The sequence below is a fragment of the Psammomys obesus genome, unplaced genomic scaffold, assembly GCF_907164565.1.
Source record: "Psammomys obesus unplaced genomic scaffold, mPsaObe1.curated_primary_1811, whole genome shotgun sequence".
Classification (NCBI taxonomy): Eukaryota; Metazoa; Chordata; class Mammalia; order Rodentia; family Muridae; genus Psammomys; species Psammomys obesus.
Genome location: NW_026596149.1, coordinates 15352720 through 15364183, shown reverse-complemented (window position 1 = coordinate 15364183; position 11464 = coordinate 15352720).

Here is an 11464-nt window from a genome sequence, read left to right as displayed (position 1 = left end):
TTATCTGAGTACTCAGGACATCAAGGAAAGAGGATCATGAGTTCAAGACCATCTTGGACTATACAGTTAGTTCTGAAGTGAGACCATGGCACGTGCGTGTGTATGTGTGTGTGTGTGTGTGTGTGTGTGTGTGAGAGAGAGAGAGACAGACAGACAGACAGAGACAGAGACAAAGAGAAACAGAGGTAGAGGCAGAGACAGGGAAAAGGGAGGTGAGAAGAGTGGACCATAGAGAAGAAAGGGCAAATGACAGGAGGAGGTTGAGCTATAATGGTTTCTAGAAGATAAGCACCAGGAGACACGGGTGAGAGGTGAGGGTGTAGGGTGGGGCAGGTGGTGGGGGTGGCAGTGGTGGACATGCAGGATACGGCTGGTGCCTATAATTCCAGCATCAGGAGGCTGAGCCAAGAGGGCTGCTGGGAGTTTGAAGCCAGCCTGATCTGTAGAGTGACCTCTAGGTCAGCCTCTGTCTACACAGTGAGCAGCAGCCAGCTTAGGCAGCAAAGTGAGATTCTGTCTCCCTCACTAAAAACAAAACCAAACATGTAAATAAATAAATAAATAAGTAAAATCATTGATTAGTATTTCCCTTATAAAAGAAAAAAAATTAAATTTGGGCTGTTGAGAAGAGGTGAGGACGCTTGCTGCTAAGCCTAAAGACCTGCGCTCAATCGCTGTGACCCACGTGGTGGAAGGAGGAGCCGATTCCCTCTGGTTGTCTTTTGTCCTCCGCGCATGTACTGTGGCATACACATACATGACACATGAATAAATGCGAGATTCTGTGTCAAAAACTCAGAACAACAAAGCCTTGCAAAGCTGAGTTGTGATTTCTAACTGTGTACCAGTTATTTAAGCACACAGATAGAAGTGCAGAAGCTGCCAGGACTAAAGAGAACCAGCAGTTCCCTGCCCAGAGCATTCTCTGCCCTCAATTCCTGCTTTTAAGGACACCGCTCAACCTTCTAAAGCTGTTTCTTGGACAGTTACTTTCATGTCTCCACTGCGTTTATGGTCTCATCCCCTGGCTCTCTTGACTATGTTGTGAACTTTTTTACTAGGACTACAGCGTCCAGTCTGAGCAAATAATGATACAGAACTTGCTAGACTCAGCGACACAATAGTGACCCCAATGCTGAAGCAAGAGGATCAGAAGTTCAAAGCCAGCCTGGACTATAAAGTTAGTTCCAGGCCTGCTTGAGCTGCGTAGCAAAACTTTGTCTCAAAAATAAAACTACTCAGTATGTTGTAAAAGTCCTGTAATCTCAGCACTAGATGGTGGAGGCAGGAGGATCAGGAGTTCAAGTCATTTTGAGAGTGAAGAAATGCTTGGTACCTATCTGTGATCTTAACACCTAGGATTCAGAGGCAGGAGAATGACCCACAAATTCTCACAAGTTCATGGTTCAAAGCCAACCGAGACTATTTCATCTCTCTCTGTCTTACACATACACACACACACACACACACACACACACAATAATAATAATAATAATAATAATAATAATAATAATAATAATAATCAAAATGAAGACAAGCAAAAAATAAAATTAACTCTTTAGTATGCACGACTGTCTCTCATCATTAATAATAAAGGAGGGACATTGTTACTTAAATAGTCATGATTTTATTTTTTTTCTGGTAATTTCTTTGGGAACAAAGTCAGATTTTCTGTAATGGGGTAGTTTCCTGTTACTGTGGGATAGGTTTTGTTTTCAAACTTGTTGCTACTTAGTAGGGGATGAATTTGTCCTGGCTTCCTATGGTGCCATGAATGGAAGTGCGTATAACTTGTGCATGCCACCTGCTTAGCCTTCAATTAGTAGTTTCGTTCCTCCTCCCCTCCTTGTTTGCACCCAGCGCTGGGACTGAAGCCAGCCCTAGACAGGCGCTCAACCACAGAGCTGGCCTCCAAGATTTGCCCTTCCCCTTCCTCCCTACTTCTCTCCATCTCTTCCCTCTTTTCCTTTCTTTTTCTCCCTATGAATCTTTCTCTGGGCTTGAACCCACTGTTAACCCTGGTTTACTTCAGATTGCAGCAATCCTCCTGCCTCTGCCTCCTGAGAGCTGTCATCACAGGCATGCACCACCACACACTCTCAAGATTTTCTTGACACGCACACTATATTTTCTATCTCTTAAAGCATAGGAACTCTGTACTCCGTGGGCTTTAGATTGGGTTTCTTGTTATCTAGGATTTCCCCATCTTGCCAACAAACTTTATCTGGAAGTTATTGTGATTCTGAACCATAGACAGCTGTTTTACTTAAAAGTCAATGAACATAATTTTCTTCAAGTTGACCTTTCTTTCAGCAGATTCCTAACTTTCTCTCCTTTTTATCTTGGTCCTCTTGCATGTTACGAATGGAATGTGCTTACTACATCTTCCTAGCAACCATGACCCTGTTGTCCTTACAGACCTGGAGCAAGGGAGAGGCTTACAGAGGTGTCCTTGGGATCCACCACTGCCGGTCTTCCTGTGCTGAGGTCACAGACCAGAGTGACCAGAGACACACTTGTCTTTATAATAATCTTGTGAAGGTGGGTACGAGACATGCTCATTTGGTAGGGTCTTTGCTGTTGCAAACACAAGGACCCAAGTTTGATTGTCAGCAACTATGGTAAAAAATAATGACAAAACAAAACATTTCCATATCACCAAAACCAGAACAAAACAAAGAAACAAATAAAAAAAAACAAAACAAAACAAACCAAAACGAAGAAACCAGGAAAAGTACTACATGCTTATAATCTCAGACCTGGGGAGGCAGACACTGAGTTCTTGTGTACATACAATGAATCAGTAAAGCCCAGGTCCAAGAGAGAGACCCTATCTCTAGAAACAAATAGAAAATGGCTCAGCTAGTAACGGCTACCAAGCCTGGTGGCCTGAGTTCAAACCCTGGAAACCACTTAGTGGAGGAAAAAACCAAACCAACAGCTACAAGCTGTTCTCTGACCTGCACAGGAGTCCCATTGCATAAATAAACAAGAAAGGCAAATACACACGAGTGCTCGCACACACACACACAGACACACACACACAGACACACACACACACACACACACACACACACACACACACACCCCTCCATGGCAAGCCTTTTCTTCCCCCTTTCTGTTGTGTTTCCTTGTCTCTGTTTGAAGCTGAACTCAACTGGTGACTTACAAAAGTATTGAATGAGGGAATTCAAGTCATCTCTCAGAAGCAATTCCCACATTCGGGAGACATCCTGCAGCAGGGTATGTGATGAGGTGTAACGGCTTCAACATAATCAGGCACCTGTTGCTTTAGAGTCTGGCCCAGGAGCTGATTCTGGCATGTAGCAGCTAACTCAACACCTGCCTCAGTTTCCCCACCTGTTAAATGAGAATTATAACTGTAGTCACGGGGCAGGGCTGTGCCTTAATTAGTTAATGGCTGTAAAAGTCTTTGAAGAGGTTCATAGAAGCAGCAGTTTGAGGATTAATATGGTTATTACATGAACCACGCATCAGGCTGCCAGCCCTACGGAGACTAACTATAGGTTTGGAGTCTCCTTCCCACATGTGCCGAGACTGCCTTCAAACAGCAGGGCCCTTGGGAAGATTGACACAGGATGGCACCTGCTTAGACAGTGATCAGCAGCCCGCAGCTCTTTCATTCTCTAGAACAACATGGAATAATGATGAACCCTGGCAAGTGCCAAGGTCGGAAGGTGGGGACGGGGAGCAGGTGGATCGCTGGGGAAGGACAGGGAAAGAAGGCTTTGATGTTGGGATAAGTACAAGCATTATCCAAGAGATGCTCATGCAATGCCAAGGGTGCCAGAGGAACAAGACACAGTTTCTGCCCTTGAGGATTTTATAGTCTATCCTGATGTCATGGACACAAGCACCTACTGTTGTAAATAAATAAATACCAAAAAAGGCAAGGACAGGTGACTTTTGAAAGGTGAAGATTCCTGAGGTCCAAGACTGTTCCTTATCTTGTATAGTGTCAACTTTGAATCTTAGGAACAATTATTTTGGCTTCAGTAGTCAGAGATTTTTTTTTTTCATTTTTTAAAAAAGTTTGTTTCTTATTATAAAAATTACAGATTTATTTTAATAATTCAAAAACATACAAAGCCAAGTGTGGTAGTAGTCCATATTGATAATTCAAGCATTTGGGAGGCAGAGGCAGGAATTCAGGAATTCAAGGTCCGCCTGGGCCACACTAGACTGTCTCCAAAAAACCCAAAACAATAAAAAAGTACAAAGGCAGGTCATGGTGGCATGGGCACATCCTTCTGGTGGAGGCTGAGGCAGGGTTTGAGCACTGGAACTGGAGACCAGGTTGTTGGATAACACAGCAGGACTCTGGTCTCAGAACCAGCAGCCACCACCAGGCATGGTGGTTCAGACCTGAGATTCCAGGCCTTGGGAGGAAGAGGCAAGAAGTCTAAGAAGTCCAAAAAGTCCAAGGTCATTTTCAGCTAGAAGCCAGACTGGGCTGTTCAAATGAACAAAGATAAACCAGACCAACAATAAAAAACCAACAACAAAAAACAAAAAACAAGCAGATGAAAAGCAAAGGCAAAGACAAACAAAACAAAGTAAAACAAAACAAAACAAAACAAAACAACAACAAAAAAAGAAAGACATCACGTACAATTCTACTTCCCTGAGTTTTGTCAACATTGTCAGCTTTCTTTTCCTCCTAAGATCATATATTTGAGCGTAAACAGATTTCTTGGCGACAGCAGGAGAGGCTGTCCGTTCCAGCCTCCCCGGAAGCAGGAAGTGCTTCCCCTGGGGACATGCCTGTCCCTTGGCCTGTGCAAAGAGGAGGGTGGGTGGGAGAAGAGCAGGCCTCTGGATGTCTCAGCTGTTCCGCCTGGGGCTCCTCTGTCTCTGCAAGGTGGTGTTACCCTCATCTTTCTCTTCACCCTTTGGCTACCAATTTTCTCCTCATTTACCCCTAGAATACTCTCTACAGGTGGTGCTCAGCTTGTGCTCTGGCTTCATATGGAGAAACCCCCTGTGAAACCTCCTGTTTAAGCTCACAGCCTCGGCGCTCCTTTCTCCCACTCTGCACGTCAGGGAAGCCACAGAATGCCCCTCAATCCTACACAGAGCTAGCTCTGGAAGTGAAACCCTGTCTAGTTGATTGGGATTCCCGCACTAGGAGGAGAAACAAGCTCACTCCAGTCTTCTCCAGTTCTGTTCATTTTGCTTAGAATTCTTTCTTTTATTTCTCATCCTTTTTTCTTGTCTTTTCAGGATGGTGCGTGCCCTTTAAACGTAATCTCTGTCTTCAACATGTAGCCATTACATACGAATCTCTTAATTTTGACTGTCTCATTTCAGGAACTACTATGTCTCAGAGGTTGGGGTGGATAGTATTCTCAGAAAACAACAATGACGACGACAAAACAACTTTAATTGAGATAGGCTTTCAGGTAGCCCAGGCTAGCATTAAACTCAATATATAGTTGAGGCTAACTTTGAGCTCCTGATCCTCTTGCCTCTACCTTCCAGGTGCTGGAATTAGCAATACGTACCAAGAGTTGTTTAGGGTAACTATTAAGGATGACCTTTCGGCCACCAGACCTATTATTAGTTAAGAATGAGTCTTTATAAAGAAATGTATTGACCAAAGTCACACACACAAAGCGTGCTTTGTTCTTATCTTTTGTATTGTTGGGTTTCCAACTCACGGGGCTTGCATACACTGACGCGCACTCTACCACTGGGCTATGTCCCAGCCACACTGTCCTATTATTTCAGCCAAACAGTTCTACCAAATATCCCTTTTGCACTTCTACTTACAGACTGAAAAACATTGAGCGCAGGAGACCTGTCATTGTTATTGTAGTTGTCTTCCTCCTTCCTGTCTTCTTGTTAATATTATTTTTATTTTGTGTGTATCAGTGTCTGGCCTGTGTGTGCCCATGTGCATACCTGGTGCTGACAGAGCTCAGAAAAAGATGTCTGATGTCCTGGAGTAATGGATGTTGTGAGATCCCTTGTGGGTGCTGAGAACCGAGCCCAGGTCCTCTGCAAGAGCAGCACACGCACTTTTTGAAACTTTAGTGTTTTCACACAAAGTTTGGTGCATCAGTTTTCTTAAATTCTTATGAAGGAGATGAAGGGGAATTTTTTTTTTCCTTCCAGTTTTGTGAGATAGGATTTTTCTGTGTAGCCCTCTGTAGGCTGTCCTGGAACTCTGGCCTCCAATTTACCGAGATCTGCCTGCTTCTGTCTCCCTAGTGCTGGGATTAAAGGTCTGTGCCACAAACACCTGTAGAAAGGGAACTTTTATCATTAACCTGTGTGTGTGTGTGGTGTGTGTGTGTGTGTGTATGTTGCTAACTATAGAACCCAGGACCTCCCATATGCTAGGCAGATACTTTACCATACACTAACTCTGGAATCTTAGGAATCCTTTGATCTAGCCTCACCTTTGTTTAGATGAGAAAGGACCTCATCCTACCTGACATTGAAGTTCTCTTGGACCTAGCCTAGTGATTTTTGTCTTGTTTTGTTTTGTTTTGTTTTGTTTTAAGACAAGAGTTTCTATGTGTAGCCATGGCAGTCCTGGAACTCGCTCTGTAGACCAGGCTGGTCTCGAACTCACAGATATCTGCCTCTGCCTCCTAAATGCTAAGATTAAAAGCATGTGTCACTACTGCCTCAGCTAGTCTAGTGTTCTTAAAGGTAGAATACACTACAGGACTCGCTTCCTGCTGGGAATCTACATGACTCCCACCACGCTGCAGAGGGTCACTGGGAATAAGTCTGTGACAGTTGAGTCGCCTTTCTAATTGCCGTTAGTCATTATTCTGTGCTCCAAAGAGTCCCTTTAAAGTGAGGTGGTGTAACAAATAATGACCTCTTCCCTCTTAATGATATGATCCTTTGACCCATTACTTTTTAATAATAGACAGCCATACAGAGATAAGACATCACCCACATACAGGCAACACTTGCTTTCCTGACTTTTCTTTCTTCTGAGACCCTAAATTTCTGAAGTCAGTGAGATCCCCGAGGATGACTCTCCCTTGAGGACCCTGATTTGAAATCATTGATTCCATGGAGGACAGTTGCCATGGAGTAGTATACTTTGGGCTTCTTCCTTCTCTTTTTCTTTGGGTGCTGTCGGACTTGAGAGGGAGAATGTTGTTTACGAAGACAGACACTATTAGTGAAAAGACCTTTTCTAGAAACATTCTTCTGGTTTGGTAGATGAGAGGTGACAGTTTAGGCATCAGCTGATAAAGTCCTGACAGTCATGGGACAGTCTGCAGTTTGGTTTTTCGTATTCTACTTCCTTTTACGTAGAAACAATTAGCCTCCTCACTCCTTCCGTACCAGAAAGACAAATAAATGGTTTTAAAGGGAGTGTGGGCCTAAAAGCCCTCCAGCTGGCTTGCTTCACGCAGTACAGAGGTTGCTCCTTTTTTCTTTCCTTTTTAATTTTCTTTTCTTTTATATGGCACATGCTTCTCCCCACCCCAACCAGCTGTTATCAGTGCATTGATAACTGCCCAGTCACTTCACGGGTTAATTCCCTTCATTCCTAAAGCTCTTCCCAGTCCTTCCCTTCCCTCCGGCCAGGGGAATGAGTCAGTCCAGGCCTGGGATGGAGAAAACCTTCCCTCTACTCTTCCTTCTCCAACCAGCCCTCAGGAACTGTTAATTCTGTAATTCCTTCTCAGGGAGGCTCTGAGGTAATTTGGATCTGTCTCCTTTGGCAATGCAAGATGGCTCCCAGCAGTCTTTTCTAGGGGCTGGCGTAGACCACATCCAGATATTCCCAGGAACTGAAAGAACTGTAATGTGGGGGTAATCTAGTGTACGTAAAGCATTCCTCGAGAAACTGTGTATCTTATTGGCATGATACTTCTGAGCAATGGCAACTCATCTGCAAGAGGAAGCTCAGGCTTAAAGAAATGAAGTAATTTGCCCAAAGTCATGTAAGACAGCAGACAATAGAGTAAGCTTTAAGTCTAGGGCCGTGGTTCTCAATCTTCCTAGTGCCACAGCCCTTGAATACCATTTTCTCATGTTGTGGTTCCCCTAAACCTCTAAAATTATTTTTGTTGCTCCTTTATAACTGTAATTTTGTTACAGTGATAAATCATAATGTAAATATCTATGTTTTCTGATGGTCTTAGGTGACCCCTGTGAAAGGATCATTTGATCCCAAGGGGTTGCAACCCACAGGTTGAGAACCACGGCTTCTCTGCTTCTCAGCGGAGGCCTCTCTTCCGAAGCCAAGGAGCTATGACCACACAGAGTTGACCAGACTTCCCGCTATTCTAAATGTGTGGGCTGTCCCTCCTTCAGTGGGACGTTGACTTTGGTTCTGCCTTCCCTCGGGAGTGTTGAGAAGCAGCAGCAGCTCCATTTGTTTAGACTCCTGCTCACAGTGTCTTTCATTCAAACAAAGACTATATGACCAAATTCTGATAGATCCTCCTCAGAAGAGGATCCATCTTTCTTCCTCGTGAAGAAGGTTTGTTACAGCAGAGCTACAGCCAACTTTCCCTTCCTTGGTATTTAGCGACCTTAACTTAATCACAAATTTTCAGTGGGCCTGGGTTCTCATGGCAACACTTATTTGGAGTTTCTTGGAGACATTATTACTTTTTTTTTTTTTTTTAATCTTCTGAAGATGTGCTGCATTAGAAGGGATTGTGTAGAGCTTCTCATCTAGTAATGCACTTCGCACATGAGGAAATAGGAAACAGGAGGAAGCTAAATGGTTCTCTTGGGTCCACAGAAGTGACAGCAAAGGTAGGAGAGTCCAAAGATGCTTGGGGACCTGGGGAGTCTGTCAGTCTTCCCAGTTTTTTGCTTTGGTAGTTGTACAACTTAAAGATTGTTTCAATAGAAAGAGAAACCTGTTTTTAGTTAGTATTAGATGTTTGACAAAAAGTCAGACAGGGTGAGGCATCTTGCAATGCTTTGTAAGCTGAGGCAGGAGGATCAAGAATTCATGGCAGCTGGGCAAACTAGAAAACAATCAAGTGAAAACACCCAACAAAAACCCAGCAGCTAAGCTGTAGCTGAAACTAGGATCTAGAAGTTGTGTCCTGTATAAAAATCTTGCTCCAGTAAGAGCTGAAGCTGACCAGAAAAGGGAGCACGCACACAGAGCAGGGGGTCTGGGAGGGTGGGTGTGGTTACTGAATCTAAGCTCTTGCTGCTTTTGGAAAAACAAATGAATTCTCCATCTCTGAAGGCTTACATGGTGACTTGCACACAAACCAGATGCACTCTCTTCCATTTATAAACCGGAGAGCTCGGGGCGAGATAAGCCAGTCCTGCTCCCCGGGCCATATGAAGGAAGCCTTAGCTGGCCAGAAATTTTAGCTGACCAGCAGCCACTCCTCGGACAGAGTCTGATAATGAGGCTTTTTACTCCCTCTGGCATCTTTTGTTGGAGATGATCATCGCACAGGCCGTTCACATAATTGTATTTTTTTAAAGTCTGATTTCAGGTTGGGTGTCCGTGTCGCTTGAGGAGGCTCCTGCGGTCACGCCTATGATGCCATCACATGGTTAGCTGAAGCATGTCAAGTGTGGACTGCTGGATTAGATCGTCTCCCATGCACAAAACTTAGAGCCATCATGGAAGGAATGCAACACCTGGGGACAATCATGTTGTCTTTTGACCCCTACCTCCAAGACCTCTTTTGGGATGGGAGAAGTGATACGCAATCCAGGGCTTTCCACATGCTAAGTAAAGGCTCACCTATCAAACTGTACCCTCTGCCTCCTTTTTAATTGTGGATATGTCCTCTCAGTAGGTTACCCAGGTTGGATTTGACCTCACTCCTTATTTCAGGCAGACTTTGAACTTGTGATCCTCCTGCCCCAGCCTCCCGAGTTGCTGGGATTACAGGGCCAACCTACCAGTCTTTAGACTAGGAGAGTGTTTTGTTGGGAAATAAATCGAAGCCAAATATGCAACACAAAATTCTGATGATTGGCACCCAGCTCAGATAATTGTTTTAAAGATTATAGTGTCATGTTCAAAGAACCGTGAAGGGAATTTCACAGTGGATTCATATAAATGAGGCCCAAAGACTCTCCTTTGTCTAGATTAGAGTTAGGCAGGTAGAAATTGGAGACAGAGAGCTTGGGCCTTTGATGTACCTTCAGATTCAACTAAGTGGTGGGTGTGTGTGCGCGTGCGTGCACAACTGTCTGTGTACATGAGGAGGCCAGAGGTTGACACTGGATGCCTGCCTCAATGTCTTCTACTACTTGTTCAAGGCAAGGTCTCTCATTTAACTCAGTGGTTCAGTTGGACTGCTGGCCAGAGCACTCCAGGGATCCTGCTGGCTCTGACTTCCCAGCTCTGAGAGGGCCAGTGCCCAGATCCACACCAGGGTTCTTTTCTGTGGGCCACAGATCTCTGAACCCAGATCCTCATGCTTGCACTCTACCAAGCGTGCCATCTCCTAGCCCCTTATGTGTTTTCTACTGAAATTCTGGAGGCTTGGCAGACCGAGTAGGGGAGTTTCCCAAAATTACTTCTCCAAGCACAAGCTCTTGAGGAACGGTCCAGTTAGGAGAACAGGCCTGCAAGGATTAACGTCCATGATGGAAAACTTCCATTACTCATTTCTTTGCTTGTCTGATGACTGGCACCTTCAGAGAAATCTGGGGAGATGCAAATATTTAATTTCTGGTGACTAGTGTTTTTATCTGCTGACTTAGCAATTTAACAGCTCAACTTTGTCTTAGAATGTTCTTGGGAGTCAGTCTGGAATATCCTTCTGAGGTTAGTAATAGGAATCATGGCGGAGAAGTGGAAGAAAGGGAAGGAAAACTTGTTGCTTGGTGTAAGAGAAGACGTGCAGGAAGAACTAACTTCTAGCCATACAGATTTGGGCAGCATCCCTGGCCTGTACATCCAATGTGCCTTTGCTCTGAACTCTCTCTAAATCTGTATGTTCAGATATTTGGACAAATGGGGAAATAAGGGGCTGTAGATGTAAATTACTTGAAATGGTAAAGTACTTGAAACCCCAGGTTTGACCCATAGTATCATATAAACCAGCACGCTGGAACATGTCTATAATCTATGGGAGGTTAGAGGCCTGAGGATCAGAAGTTCAGGGTCAAAGGCCAAAGAGACAACTCAGTGCGTAAGACAGTGATTGTTTGTGCAAGCCTGAGTGCTGAGTCTGAATCTCCAGTAACCATGTAAAAGCTGGGCCTGGCTTCTGATTCCACCGCTTGTGGGTTTGGACAAATGGGTTCCAGGAGCTCACTGGCTGCCTGGCCTAGCCAAACTGTGAGCGCCACTTTCAGTGAAAGACCTTGTCTCCACCGAATAGAGTGGAGAAAGACAGTGAGCAACACATTCACTTTTTCTCAGGTCTCAGCAGGGGTGTGCAAACATGGGTGTGCATACATCCTACACGACAGACAGACAGACACACACACACACACACACACACACACACACACACACACACACACA